At 49.4% G+C, this 15,298-nt stretch overlaps 1 protein-coding gene across 12 annotated transcripts in view; it reads left to right on the forward strand.

The window, feature by feature from the left end:
• Positions 1–15,298, forward strand: part of EYA3 (EYA transcriptional coactivator and phosphatase 3) — a 132,090-nt gene that overhangs the window by 8,781 nt on the left and 108,011 nt on the right. The gene's annotated exons all lie outside the window — the stretch shown is intronic.

The following is a 15,298-nucleotide window of genomic DNA, read 5'->3' on the forward strand; positions in this document are numbered from 1 at the left end:
ACCGGTCTTCTTACCAGAGCATTACCTATTGCACTTGCTGGTGGGTCCTATGACTAGTAGGTTTAGGAGAGCCTTTTTTCACTTTCCTTCCATCTTTCTCTTGCTGTGAATTCTCTCTTAGGGTTACCATATTTCCTAGCCCCGCCCCCATCCACTCCCTCCCACTTCCCACCCCCTGATTGCCCCCCTCAGAACCTCCAACCCCCCCTGTTTCTTGTCCCCTCACTGCCCCCTGCTGAGAACGCCCCACCCTAACTGCCCCCTAGGATCCTTCCTGTCCCCTGACTGCCCCGATCCTTAGCCACTCGCATGGGTGGTAGGGTTGTAGAAATTTTGGTGGTGCCCAGAACCCGCCCCCCCCATCTGCCTAAGGCTCTGGGAGGGGGGTTGGGTGGGGGGAGGAGGTCTGGGGTGCAGGTCCTGGGCTGGGGATTAGGGTGCAGGAGTGGTGCAGGCTCTGGGATAGAGTTTGGGTGCTGGGTGCAGGCTCTGGGCTGGGGCAGGGGGTGGGTGTGCAGGAGGGGGTGAGAGGTGCAGACTCTGGGATGGAGTTTGGGGGTGGGAGGTGGTGCAAAGGGAGGGGGTGCAGGCTTTGGGAGGGAGTTTGAGGGCAGGAGGGGGTGTGTGGGAAGGAGGAGGGGGTTTGGGAGGGAGTTTGGGGATAGGAGGGGGTGCAAGGGTGAGGGCTGTGGGGCTGAGAATGAGGGGTTCATGATGCAGGAGGGGGCTCAGGGCTGGGGCAGAGGATTAGGGTTGGGCAATGCTCCCTTATAACCTCGTTTGGCTGCCTGCTCTGGCCACTGTTTGTAAGATTCTGTGGAAGAGCAGTGACTTTACAAGGGAGCATTGCACAAGTTCCTCTTCTCCTCCTCCTCCTCCCCCTCCCTCCCAGCTCTTCCCCCACCGCCAAACTGTTTGGTGGCACTTAGGACTTTCTGGGAGGGAGGAGGAGGAGCAGGAAAGCGCTGCATCTCCACTCCTCCCCCTCCGTCCCAGAAAGTCCTAAGCACTGCCAAACAGCTTAGGACTTTGTGGGCGGGGGGAGGAGGAGCAGGGATGCAGCTGCTCCGGAGAGGAGGTGAGTGGGGGTGGGAAGAGGTGGGCCTGAAGTGGAGCGGGGACAGGAAGAGGCGGGCCTGGAGCATCCCCCGGCAAAGTTGGCGCCTGTTCTTCTCCGGGGAAGTTGCCGCTGCTCCTGTAAAGGTGCTTCCTATTGTTCTTGCCTGCAGCTGGCTGTGCCTGTGTGCGGTAAGCCAGGGGCACTTCCCAACCACAGTACAGTACTGTACAGTATATAATGTCTTTTGTCTGCCCCCCCAAAATTTCCTTGGAACCTAACTGCCCGCATTTACATTAAATCTTATGGGAAAATTGGATTAGTTTAACATCGTTTCACTTAAATTGCATTTTTCAGGAACATAACTACAACGTTAAGTGAGGAGTTCCTGTACATCTCAAAGGGATGCCATTTTACCACTCTGGTACCTCGAGTGTCTGATCTATCTCTTGTTCCAAATGTAGCTGCAGAAAGGTCTTCATGAAGCAGTGCTACTTGTACAAACTCAGCAGATTGCTTACTCACAGACCTACTAGTATGCCATTCAAGAAAAGTGCAAGGTCATACATTTAGGGATTAATAACAAGAATTACTGTTATAAGGTGGGGACACATCAGGAACAGGTACAGAGAAGGGCTACTAGGATGATCCGAGGAATGGAAAACTTGTCTTATGAAAGGAGACTCAAAGAGCTTGGCTTGTTTAGCCTAACCAAAAGAAGGCTGAGGGGATATGATTGCCCTCTATAAATATATCAGAGGAATAAATACCAGGGAGGGAGAGGAATTATTTAAGCTCAGTACCAATGTGGACACAAGAACAAATGGGTATAAACTGACCATCAGGAAATTTAGACTTGAAATTAGACGGAGGTTTCTAACCATCAGAGGAGTGAAGTTCTGGAACAGCCTTCCAAGGGGAGTAGTGGGAACAAAAGACATATCTGGCTTAAAGACTAAGCTTGATAAGTTTATGGAGGGAATGGTATAATGGGATAGCCTAATTTTGGCAATTAATTGGTCTTTGACTATTAGCGGTAAATATGCCCAATGGCTTGTGATGGGATGTTAGATGGGGTGGGATCTGAGTTACCACAGAGAATTCTTTCCTGGGTGTCTGGCTGGTGAGTCTTGCCCACATGCTCAAGGTTTAGCTGATCCCCATATTTAGGGTCAGGAAGGAATTTTCCTCCAGGGCAGACTGGCAGAGGCCCTGGGGTTTTTTCGCCTTCCTCTGCAGCGTGGGGCATGGGTCATTTGCTGGAAGATTCTCTGCTTCTTGAAGTCTTTAAACCATGATTTGAGGACTTCAATGGCTCAGACACAGGTTTGATACAGTTCTGTGGCCTGCGTTGTGCAGGAAGTCAGAGTAGATGATCATAATGGTCCCTTCTGACCTTAGTCTATGGTTCTATGAAGACTGATGCCAAGGTTAGTGCTGTGGGAAGAAAATGCCCACAAATGGCATAACAAATTACTAATGTGGGTGAGGTCTAATTGCTGTGCTCCACTCCTGTTCTCATTCCCCAGCTCTCGTATCTTCTCCTCAGGGTCTTTACTCGTCAGGCTCTCTGGCTAGGCCATGTAACTAAGCTACAGACTGTATATCCAAAAGGTTACACGGTATTGTAGCTAAGCTGATGGGGTTTTCTCTTTCCATTCCTCAGACAAGCCATCATCTTTTACCTCAATAGTTTAAACTTTAACTCAAAAGAAGACTTGAATGATTGTGCAAGGTCTACATCCTTTCTTGGGGATGTCCCAAACTTGATACAACACATGGGTACAGAAGATGGCCTCTCCATCCCCTTGGAGCTGTAAACTACAGCTCTCAAATTGCTCTTGGGCTAGGAAGCTACATTTACTTTCCAAAAGCCACCCCATGCCAAGTCTTGAAATCAGTATTCCTCATACCTGAGACTATCGCAGATCTTTCTCCTCCAAGAACCATAATCTGAAACAAAATCAGGTCAAAACTCACAGTACCGCTTTGTCCTTGGAAGATCATTCTTATCAGCCTAGATGTCATATCATCACAAGGAATTCCTCTCTGAAAATTCTCCAGTATAATCATCTGAGTTGGATTATACTGGTCTTTTCACTGCTGACCTAATCTGCTTGAGAGAGATTGAGAAACTCTCCTCCTTAACCAAATGGGATTGGTTTAAAATGAAATGAAAGAAGAGAACAGTATTTTTTCTTACACCAGAATCACTTGGGAAAAATAGTAAATTATAAATAACTCACTGCACAATGGAAGGAGAGGTTAGAGGTCGCTCCAAAGCAACATAAATTTTTGACCTAGACTTAATCACCAGTTCTTTTACTAAAATGTAGCAAAAATTACTTCCCTATTACAAGTCAGCACAGCTCTCCCTGAGCAGCTCTTGGGAGAACACTCCCAAACAAAGAATTGTTGTTAGCCCAGGAACTTCAAGGATTGAAGGAGAAGGCTGAGATTCTTTTTTTAATCTTTTTTGGGCACATCATCTAATATATGAGCTCTTGAAATTATAGGAGCTCTTAAAATTTCAGGAGCCCCTCACCTTGATTTTCCTAGCTTCTCAAACTCCTGCTCCCCACCCGATCTGGGAGGGGAATAAGCCAAGCCTTCCTAGATAATAATAGTAAAAGATATAAAGGTAATAGTGGATGCAGTACTTCTGGACTTGGGAGGGGGGGTGGGAGGGCTTTAATTCTGGTGGGTCCCAAAAAGAGATTCTAAAGGTTTTACTCCAGTTTCCTATAGTATCCAAAAGACACTGAGGTTTCTCCTTAATGCTTGACCTAGCCACACTAACCCTATTGGTCATGAAGGCCTAATTGGATATGGGAAAAACTGGTTCTCCTGGTCCAGAAAGTAATTGCCCAGACCACACATGTTCGGCTGACCTGAAGGAAGCCTGTCTCCATGTGCCCATATGACAATGACGCCAACACTTCCTCCATTTTGAAGTAAAAGGACCAGCAAAATTGGTTTGGCCTGTGCTTCAGGTCATTACAAGATCAGCAGTACTGTTTTGTCTGTCATCTCTGCTGTGATCAAATCTAATGGTCATTCCGATGATCTGTTTGAGCCAGCAAAGGTAATGATAAAGGTACTGTTGTGCAGTACTCCACACAATCAGGATGACTCCTTAGTGATTATGTCATGATTTCATTATTGACCTGCAAAAGAGTTCCCTTGTTCCTTTTTGAAAAACATTATTCATCAGATAGTTCCCTAAGACATAGAAGACTCCTATTTTCTCAAGAGAAGTTAATCAGGATCCTAAATGTGATCAACCCATTGATCCGATCTCTAATTGTATTGGCTCTGCCGTGTCTGCCCCTGACCAGCATGAGGGAGTTTTGTGTGAACGCCATAATATAGGTCACACACCTTTGGGGATCCCTGCAAATGTTCCTTCTTAAACATTGGAACTTTCAGGACCAATATGTCTCATACTGTTTCTCCCAGAAATGGTGGAAATAAAAAATGAACCAGCTCAGGGAAAATCCCTGGCAGACTCTTTTGTTTGGAGTAGAGCCAAAATCAAGAAAAATGATCCTGTTGGGGAAACTCATCACAATATCAGTTTGTTGGAGCTAAAGATGGTCGTAAATAGTGTAGAGTCCTTACTTCACGAAATTCTGCAGTGTCTCAGCCTGGCATATCAAACATGACTGTGACGGGGCATACACACTCCACACTAGCATGGAAGAGATTAAGGAGCTGTTTTGAGCTGGAGTGGCCCTGCCCCTGTGCATCTACAGATCAGGTCAGGACTGAAGGAGATAAGAGGAGGAAACTGCTCAGATGAGGACAACTCTGGGAAGGTAACAGGCTGTTGAACTTGTCCAACGCTGAAGAGAGGGCTGGCAGCCTGTAGAGCCTCTGCCCTCATAGAATTTGGGAGCAGATTCCCTGAACAAAAAGGGGAAAAAGAGTGAGACTTAAACTGGAGCCCCAGTGACCTCTGGAGTATGCTGTGGAATTCCTAGGGCCCTCTGAAGGAAGAGGGGCCCATCTCCCTGAAAGGAGCTGTCTACTGTTTTTTCTTTTTCTTTCTTTGGTTGAATTTTGTTTATTGACAGGTGTTGTTTCGCATGAGACCCTGAGAGAGGGGCTGAAGGTTTGAGCACTGGCTGTCTAGAAAGACACTCTGCAGTACCCACTGGGGCGGGAGTAATTAGACTCGCATGTGAGCGCACCACATGCATCTCCTAAAGGGGAAGCTCTATCATGTACAGATTCATGACAATTGGTGGAGAATATGGGCATGTTGATAGCCCTTGGGATAAGGGAAAATGGTGTTGCTTAAAAAATAATGGACCTCGATTATTAAAATGGGTTGTGGAGATCCCTCAGTTTGCCCAGCAGCAACAGTAACAGTTGCTGCAACAGTTGGCCACTCAATAACAACAGCAGCAACAATTGATTAGTGATCTAGTAGCCCAGCAACAGCATCTGCAGGAACACCTAGTGCAATAAATGCTGTTCTTTTTCCAGTCTGGGGTGGCAACAGGGAATCCAACAGCACAGACCTAAAACCCAACCACATCGACTGCATTGATCCTGATGAAGCGTATGAAAATGGGCCCTGGTGATGACCCTGAGGCATTCCTTATGACATTAGAGTGGGTGGCGGTAGCAACATGGTGGCCCCAGAGTATTGGGCCATCTTGTTGGCTCCCCTCATCTGACCGAATGTTCCCAGCTAGTCTATTGGGAGATCAACCTGGTGACTACTCAGGATTACCCCAGAATTAAGGCCACCATCCTCAACTACTTGGAGATCACAAAGGAGACACACCAGTGGCTAATGTACTGGGTACTACAACTGGAATGGACAGTATGTAGTCACCTACCTGGATGACTACTGTTATTTATTTATTTATTTATGACATCCTCTACAGTCCGGAGTGGGATAGCCACATAAAGCAGTTCGGAGCAGTGCTCCAGGCCCTCGCACATGCTGGCCTAAAAACTAACCAGGAAAACCATAAAATAGGGAACCACAAAGTCACCTTTTTGAGATACACCATGGGAGGGGTCTGTCTGTGGCCACTAGTGAGTAACGCCAAGTGTTGACAGCTGTCCAGTGCCCACACAAAAAAACAAATCCAGTGCTTAGTGGATCTGGCAGATACTATTGGCGCCTTGTGCCAGGATTTCCCACAATTGCAGCCTGCCTCCCAGACCTTATAAAGAAAGGAAGGTTTGAGTAGTCGGATGACAAGGCTTTCAAGATATTGCAGGAGCTCTGGTCCTCTTTAATCCAGGCTTTTCAAACGGATTTATCCTGCAAGCTGATGCTTCAGACTTGGGTCTAGGGGCAGTCCTTTTGAAGGAGATTGAGGGAGAGGAACACCCATTACTTTATATAAGCCAGAAGCTGTTCCCTCGAGAAAACATATAGTCCATTATAGAGAAGGAAGCACTGGCAGTAAAATGGGCTGTGGACTCCCTATGGTATTATTAGTTTGGGAAACCCCTTTTCTTTGGTCACAGACTGCGGTGAGTTAGATGGAGTTGTCTTCCTGGATTCTGGCATCAATGGTTTTTGCCAGTAACTTTTCATGAAATCTAAAGTGGAATATATCTGACAGCTTCCAGACTATGAAAAATACTAAAGCACAGATAATGTGCTGGTAGCTGTCATTACAGGGGAGCACTCTACCACATACAGATTCATGACTGTGACAAACAAACAAAAAAGGCTTACATAGACTGGCATGGAGGAATAAGAGCAGGTCCTGAACTGAAGTAGCCACCAGGATCTTATTCCTGCTGCCCAAGGCCTGTTGATGAAAGCTATCTACATACAAGGCAAAATGAACTTTCGAACTAACTGGCACGGTCATCGAGACCCGTTACTGAGCAATTGAGAATTAGGTCAGTGTGAGGGGGTGTGCATATCCCACACTATGGGTGGAGGAAGTCCCGCCCCTCAGACCGTACTGGGCATGCTCCAAGTGCTATGCTAGTATAAAAGGGAGCAGCTCGGCTCAGTCTGCGCTGAATGCCAGAGAGGAAGGACCTTTGGTGGAGGCTCCAGCTGAGGAACTGTCACAGCCCTTGCTTGTGGGAACCAGCAATCCCGAGATCCAGATTGGAGATCTGTGGCCAACGGAGCCCCAGGGAAGTACCTGTGCTGAGGAGACCAGGGATCCCGATGCCCCATGAACTGCAGCTTCACGAAGCGTGGTAGGAAGTGAGCGATTGGTATCTCCCACCCAGGGAGAGTGAGCGATTGGTATCTCCCACCTGTGTGAGGTCAGCGGGTTTTGGTGGGATTCCCTGCTGACCCAGTGGCAGACCACTCCACCACTGTTAGGGCCTTGGGTCAGGACCCGGTGGAGTCAGGTGGGTCCAGGCCCCGTACCCGGGCCGCCACCCTCCTGGTGGCGTCCACTCAGGTATTAGCCATTAGACCACACTGCCCTGTACCTGAGGGCTGCTATATTGACCCTGGCTGCTATGCCACCCTGCCCTGTACCTGAGGATTGCTATATTGACTCTAGCCATTAGGCCACGCTACCCTGCACTCAAGGGCCGCAGTATTGACTCTGGTCACCGGGCCAAGGTGCCCTGAACTCAAGGACCACTGTATTGACTCTGGCTATTAGGCCATGCAGCCCAGAACCCAAGAGCTGCTGCTTTGACTCTGACCCTTGGACCTCATCATTGCAAGGCCCAAGACATCTGGTAGACAGTGACCACGATGTCAGCACACCCACTGTCCACGCCACAGTCTGGATGTTTTCAAGGAGCTGAGCACCAAATGGGTTTCTCACTAGGTGAACTTGTTAGTGATCCAGGGCAACAGAAAAATACTGATCTTTTGTTCTCTATATTGGCTTCCAAATGAGGGGAAGATATGGGAATGCGAAATAACCTAAAGTTGCAGCTGTATGCCTTCCCTCCAAGAGCTCCAAGTGCTCACTCCTCACTGTCCTCAGAATTCTTGGCTTCCCAGCCTGTTTCAGATTTCAGTCTAATCCCTGGAAACTTCAGACATGAGAGGACCTCCTTTGCTAGGGTTCTTGAATCATCTGGATGTTTAGAGATTAGTGGCCAATGCTTGGAACCAAAGATTTATTGCAATCAAGATATTCTCAGGATCTTGTTAACTTCCTCCTGAAATCGAGAATCCCTTTGTTCACCTGAGAATACATCAGTATCAGAAGGACTTGGTTTATGTGGTGCAGGAATCAAGGGATTAATCTTCTTGTATTGATGAAAAATGCACAAAAATCTCTTTTGGAACTTTTCTACAGTGGTTGAGGTCTCAACTTCTTTGAAACCACCAGTCTTTTCCGCTCACGTGTTTCTCACTTCTTTAAAAGTTGTAGCTTGGAAAAAATGTTAGGTCAAAAAAACCCATTGGGACACAAACTTAGTTGGTGGGGGTTGGTCCTGCTTTGAGCAGGGGGTTGGACTAGATGACCTCCTGAGGTCCCTTCCAACACTGACATTCTATGATTAGTTCTGCAAGTGGGGCTTTCCAGGCCTGTCATATTTTGTCCAACTTTGTAAACCCTGCATGTTGGCCAGCTATGTCAGTAAAATTGGCAGTCCGGCTGAGGCATAGTCAGGGACTAGCCCATGCCTTACCTGTCACGTGACTACAACTGAACTCCCTCTGCACTCTACTTCCTTTACTGCTGTCCTCTCAGTAAGTCCCCCCACACACTTGCATAAATCCTTTGGCTATTTCTCTTCCCTGCACATAGACTCAGATTAACTTGGATTTGGAGACTCACTGACCGTGGTTAGTGGTGAGCCTCGGGGCCGATCATTTCCACTGCTGCCATCTGAAGGCAGCAGCTGACCCAGCCCAGGCCACTGGCTGCAATTCTGAAGTTACTACTGGGGGAATTCTGTGCTACTGCGGAATGCAGAGTTTTGCAGAATTCCCTGTTTCCCCTGCAGAAATTCTGGCTGCACTAGGGGCCTCTGCACTCTGCAGAGCCCAGTTCACAATGAGCGGAGCGCCCAGCCTTGCGTGGCTGGAGGTTGCATGCTGTTTGATCCCCATTCTCTTGAGAGGAGAGAGGGTCAGAGACCCAGCCAGCTCTTGCAAAAGATGAGGAAGAGGCTGGGCTCTTGTGCGGGGTCATGTCTGGGGCTGCCCCATGGCTGGTCTCTTTGTGGAGGGGGGGGGACTGGTGTCTCGGGGCTGCCCTGCAGCTTGGCTCTGTCGGGAGGGGGGGCTGGTGTCAGGGGGTTACCGCTTGGATGGACTCTGTGTGGAGGGGGCCTGGTGTCAGGGGGCTGCCCCGTGGCTGGGCTCTGCCCCGTGGCTGGGCTCTGTGGGGGTAGGGGGGGCAGCTAGTGTTGGCGGCTGCCTTGCAGTTGGGCTCTGTGCGGGGGGGCTGGTGGCAAGGGGCTGCGCTGTGGCTGGGCTCTTGGGGGGGGGGGTCATGTCTGGGGGCTGCCCCATGGCTGGGCTCTTTGTGGAGTGGGGACTGGTAACCAGGGGCTGCTCCACAGGTGGACTCTGTGGGGAGGGGAGGCTGATGTCTGGGGGCTGCCCCGTGGCTGGGCTCTGGGGATTCTGGCGTCTGGGTCAGGTGCTGCCCTGTGGCTGGGCTCTGTGTGTGTGGGTGGGTGGGGTAGACGGGGCGCTAGTGTCTGGTGGCTGCCCTGTGGCTGGGCTCTGTTGGGGCGGGGGGGAGGCGGCTGGTGTCTGGGGACTGCCCTGTGGTTGGGCAGTGGGGGCGAGGGGTGCTGGTGTCTGGGGCTGCCCCGGTCTGGGGGTGGGGCTTGTGTCGGGGGGCTGCCCTGCGGCTGGGGTCTCTGGGGAGGGGCGCCTGGTGTCAGGGGGCTGCCCTGCAGCTGGGTTGTGTGGGGAGGGGGGGGGTTAGTGTCTGGTGGCTGCCCCGCGGCTGGGCTCGGGGGAGGCTGGTGTCTGGGGGGCTTCCCTGCAGCTGGTTTCTGTAGGGAGTGGGGGTTGGTGTCTGATGGGCTGCCCTGTGGCTGGGCTCTGTCGGGAGTGTTGGCTGGTGTCTGGGGGGTGCCCCGCAGCTGGGCTCTGTGGCGGGGGGTAAGGGAGGCTGGTGTTTGGGGTGGGAGGTGTCCTGTGGCTCGGCTCTTGGGGGGAAGGGATTGTGAGTGTCAGGTCTGGGGGGACAAATGGGAATCTGTCTGTGGGGTGCAGGAGAAGGGAGGAGGAATAGACAGCCAAGGGCTGAGAACAAATGTGTGGCCAAACGAAGTTCCGTGAAATCCATCTTAGTCTCCTCTGGCATTTGGAGAAGAGGCATTTATGTGAACTAAATGAATTGTGGAAGTGTTTATTATCTAGGGGGTTAATCTATTGTTCATGCAGCGATTGAATGGACTGAGTGTGGTGTAAGCTTTTTAAAATGGTTCTTGATGAAAAACTGTTTGTTTTATAAAGTAACCAGATGGCACTTAAATAATTAAAATAAGTAATAGAATTGAAAGACAAGGAAAAAGAAATGGCGGGAGTAGATTGAAGGACAAGGGGAAGGCGAGAGAGGAGAAATAGGTGTCTGTTTTTCACTGTGAAAATCTGGTTACCATAGCTGCAAGCCCTCACTAAACCTCTCGAATCCTTGTAGATGCCTTGCCATTATTTTATGCCTCAAGGTAACCTTTTTGATACTGATTACCTTAGCCAGGAGAGTAAGTGAACTTGATGCACTCTCAGTAAAGGAACCATATACTTCTATTTCTGTTTAGGTAAAGTAGTACTAACCTGGTCTGGACTTTATATTCAGAAAAGTCTCTGGGTTACATCTGAGACTGTCAGCAATAACAACTTTATGCTAACTATGGTTAGGCTTGGCAGAATTCAATTTTTACTTTTTTATAATTTCAATGGACAATAAATACGTTCATTTTTAAGGATTTTATTTTTATTTTTTATTTAAATTTTCAATTGTGGGAAATCATGGAGGGGATCAGACAATTTTTTTAATGACAGTAGATGTTTGAAATTCAAAAAGTTAAAGCTTTATAACCATTAAAGCCTAATTTGTCAATATTGCATGTTGAAGTATACGAAGTAAATAGCCTTAAATTACTCTAATAAATTCTCAAGCAGTATTTTTCTTTCTTTGCCTATCTGTAAGCTTCCATTATTATCAATGGAAATATCTTTTTAATCGGTTTGTGTGTCTGGTGAAATCAACGTTTATTGACATTTGTTGAAAAAAATCTAATCCTTCCAAGCCTAACTATGATTAATACTTGAAAAGATCCCAATGCTGGTAGGGAGGAGTTTTCTGATTCTTCTCCATCCTCTAGAGCAGACCTGCACAACTCATAAAGTGGCGAGGGCCATATTACTCCAAAGAAAACAGCTGAGTGCCGAAACCCCCCGAGAGCTGCCAACCCTGCCCCAGCGCCACCCAAAACACAACACCGCGCCACCCGCCCCACAAAAACACCCCCCCCCCCCAGCGCCACCTGCCCCGCAGAAACAAACCCTCCTTCCCCAGCGTCACCCCACCAAAACAGCAGTATTGAACCTCGGTAATTTGTTATAGCGGGCCCCAAAGTTAGTATAATTAAGGTAAAAGAAAAGTGTCTTTTTGCTAGAAGTAGAATAAGATCCCCCCCCACTTTGTAATCAATTGCCCTGTTGAATGAATGAGGTGTGAATGAGGAAGGTGTGGAAGGCAGGCACCTCCAGACAGCTGCAACCCTTGGAGAGGGCAGGGCCGGCTCTAGGATTTTTGCTGCTCCAAGCAAAAAAATTTTTGGCCGCTCCCCCCTTTTTTTTCGTGTCCCTCTGCCCCCGACCCCGCCACAACTCCACCCCTTCTGAACCCCTTCCCCAAATCCCCAGCCCTGCCTCCTCCCCCGGTGTGCCGCATTTCCCCCCCACCATTGCTTCCTGCGGGCCCCCCGTGACCTTCGCCCTAGCTCACCTGCGCTCCGCCTGCTCCCCTGGTGTGCTGCTGCTCCGCTTCAGGCGAGGGAGGGCGGAGAAGTGGAACAGTGGTGCGTTCAGGGGAGCAGGCGGAGCGGAGGTGAGCTAGGGTCGGGGAAAGCAGGAAGTAACGGGGGGGGAGAGGAACCGCTCCCCACTCCAGCTCACCTCCGCTCCACCACCGTCGCCTCCTCTGAGTGCCCGCCGCTCGGCTTCTCCTCCCTCCCAGCCTTGCTGCACGAAATAGCTGTTTTGCATGGAGGAAGCCTGGGTGGGAGGGGGGAGAAGTGGAGCGGCAGCGTGTTTAGGGGAGCAGGTGGAGCAGAGGTGAGCTAGGGTTGGGGGGTGCAGGAAGTAACGGGGGGGAGGGGTAGAGGAACCACTCCCGCTCCAGCTCACCTCCGCTCCACCACCGCTGCCTCCCCCGAGCGCCCCGCCGCTCGACTTGTCCTCCCTCCCAGCCTTGCTGCATGAAACAGCTGTTTCGCACGCGGCAAGCCTGGGAGGGAGGGGGGAGAAGCGGAGTGGCGGTGGCGCTCTCAGGGGAGCAGGCGGAGCGGAGGCACTATTTCCCTATGCCCCAGAGTCGGCGCCTATGATGGCCGGTGCCAGAATGCCGCCCCTAGAAATGTGCCGCCCCAAGCACCTGCTTGTTTTGCTGGTGCCTGGAGCTGGCCCTGGGAAAGGGGATGGGAGCCAGACCAGATCAGTAGAACAGGTCAGCCACCGACTTGCCGCTCGCCTCCTCAGCCCCCCTCCCCCGGCTCGCCGACTCACTCCCTGCAACTGCCTGCTCATTTGCCTACTCACCCCCCCCCCCCCACGGGCCGCACAGTGAGCCCACCTACTCAACCCACGTGGGCCGCACAGTGAGCCCACGCGAGCCGCATGCGGCCCCCGGGCCACATGTTGTGCAGGCCTGCTCTAGAGTTTCCTACTATATGCTTTTCCCAGTGTTGTGGGTCCTGAATAGGGAGAGAGAGATCCCTCTTGGGGGTCAGTGGGTGTGTGTGTGTGTGAGAGAGAGATGTTGGTCTTACCTTGTGAATAGCTTCAGGTCCTGTTTCCACTGCAGTTCATAGCTTTGCAAAGTAGTAAAGGCATAAACTGACATGATACTTGGGTTTAATCCTCCTCACAGGCTCCTGAACAGCATCAATGAAACTGATAAGAGTTATGTTAATTTTGTTCCGCTTTTTCAAACAGCAGTGAGCCTCAGCAGGCACGCTGGAGCTCTCTGTCTGCAGATCTTTTTGGCAAATTTTTGTTCTAAAATGATGTGACCAATAGAAGGTGTGAGAGAGCAATATAAGCTCAGAAAATAAAGAACTAATAATAAAGCTATTAAATCAGCTGGAGTTAGCAGTTGTAGTAAGTCTTCAAGATTGTTTAAATCCCAGTGAAAGCTTCTTTTCTCCTCCCAGATTAATCATCACTCCCATAGTATTAATTTACAGTAGACGTTAGAGTTGTAATATTCATTTCTTAAACTTATATTGTTTGTTGGTGTCGTCATACGGGCACATGGAGACTTATATTGTTCAAGTGCTGAAATACATGTGAAAGATGAACCAAATACATTTTATAAGAAAAAGTACTTGTGCCTACTAAACACAGTCCCCTCCAGAGCCTGGGATGGAACCCAAGATCCCTGAGTCTCATCCTTCCTCTGCTGTCAGCAAATATCTGTGAAACCCATTGGCAAAGCGTCCCAGCCCTCACTAGTGCTGGTGTACCCAGAGGATAGCAACTTACTCTTACTATCATTTACTCCATTAGCTCAAGTGACAGAGGTCTGTGAGGTGGAATTATGTCAAGGAATTATGATGTGATTGGAATAACAGAGACTTGGTGAGATAACTCACATGACTGGAGTACTGTCATGGATGGATATAAACTGTTCAGGAAGGACAGGCAGGGCAGAAAAGGTGGGGGAGTTGCATTGTATGTAGGAGAGGAGTATGACTGCTCAGAACTCCAATATGAAACTGCAGAAAAACCTGAGAGTTTCTGGATTAAGTTAGTTAAGTTAGAAGTGTGAGCAACAAGGGTGATGTTGTGGTTGGAGTCTGCTATAGACCACCAGACCAGGGGGATGAGGTGGACGAGGCTTTCTTCCGGCAAATAACAGAAGTTACTAGATCCCAGGCCCTGGTTCTCATGGGGGACTTCAATCACCCTGATATCTGCTGGGAGAGCAATACAGCAATGCACAGACAATCCAGGAAGTTTTTGGAAAGCGTAGGGGACAATTTCCTGGTGCAAGTGTTGGCGGAACCAACTAGGGGCAGAGCTCTTCTTGACCTGCTGCTCACAAACCGGGAAGAATTAGTAGGGGAAGCAAAAGTGGATGGGGAACCTGGGAGGCAGTGACCATGAGATGGTTGAGTTCAGGATTCTGACACAAGGAAGAAAGGAGAGCAGCAGAATACAGACCCTGGATTTCAGAAAAGCAGACTTTGACTCCCTCAGGGAACTGATGGGCAGGATCCCCTGGGAGAATAACATGAGGGGGAAAGGAGTCCAGGAGAGCTGGCTTTATTTTAAAGAATCCTTATTGAGGTTGCAGGAACAAACCATCCTGATTTGTAGAAAGAATAGTAAATATGGCAGGCGACCAGCTAGGCTTAATGGTGAAATCCTTGCTGATCTTAAACACAAAAAAGAAGCTTACAAGAAGTGGAAGCTTGGACAAATGGCCAGGGAGGAGTATAAAAATATTGCTCAGGCATGCAGGAGTGAAATCAGGAAGGCCAAATCACACTTGGAGTTGCAGCTAGCAAGAGATGTTAAGAGTAAGAAGAAGGGTTTCTTCAGGTATGTTAGCAACAAGAAGAAAGTCAAGGAAAGTGTGGGCCCCTTACTGAATGAGGGAGGCAACCTAGTGACCGAGGATGTGGAAAAAGCTAATGTACTCAATGCTTTTTTTAGCCTCTGTCTTCACGAACAAGGTCAGCTCCCAGACTACTGCACTGTGCAGTACAGCATGGGGAGGAGGTGACCAGCCCCTCTGTGGAGAAAGAAGTGGTTCAGGACTATTTAGAAAAGCTGGACGAGCACAAGTCCATGGGTCCAGATGTGCTGCATCCGAGGGTGCTAAAGGAGTTGGCGGATGTGACTGCAGAGCCATTGGCTATTATCTTTGAAAACTTGTGGAGATCGGGGGAGGTCCTGGATGAATGGAAAAAGGCTAATGTAGTGCCCATCTTTAAAATAGGGAAGAAGGATCCAGGGAACTACAGGCCAGTCAGCATCACCTGAATCATGGAGCAGGTCCTCAAGGAATCAATTCTGAAGCACTTAGAGGAGAAGAAAGTGATCAGGAACAGTCAGCATGGATTCACCAAGGGCAA

Source organism: Chrysemys picta, chromosome 23 (assembly GCF_011386835.1).
Source record: "Chrysemys picta bellii isolate R12L10 chromosome 23, ASM1138683v2, whole genome shotgun sequence".
Taxonomy (NCBI): Eukaryota; Metazoa; Chordata; order Testudines; family Emydidae; genus Chrysemys; species Chrysemys picta.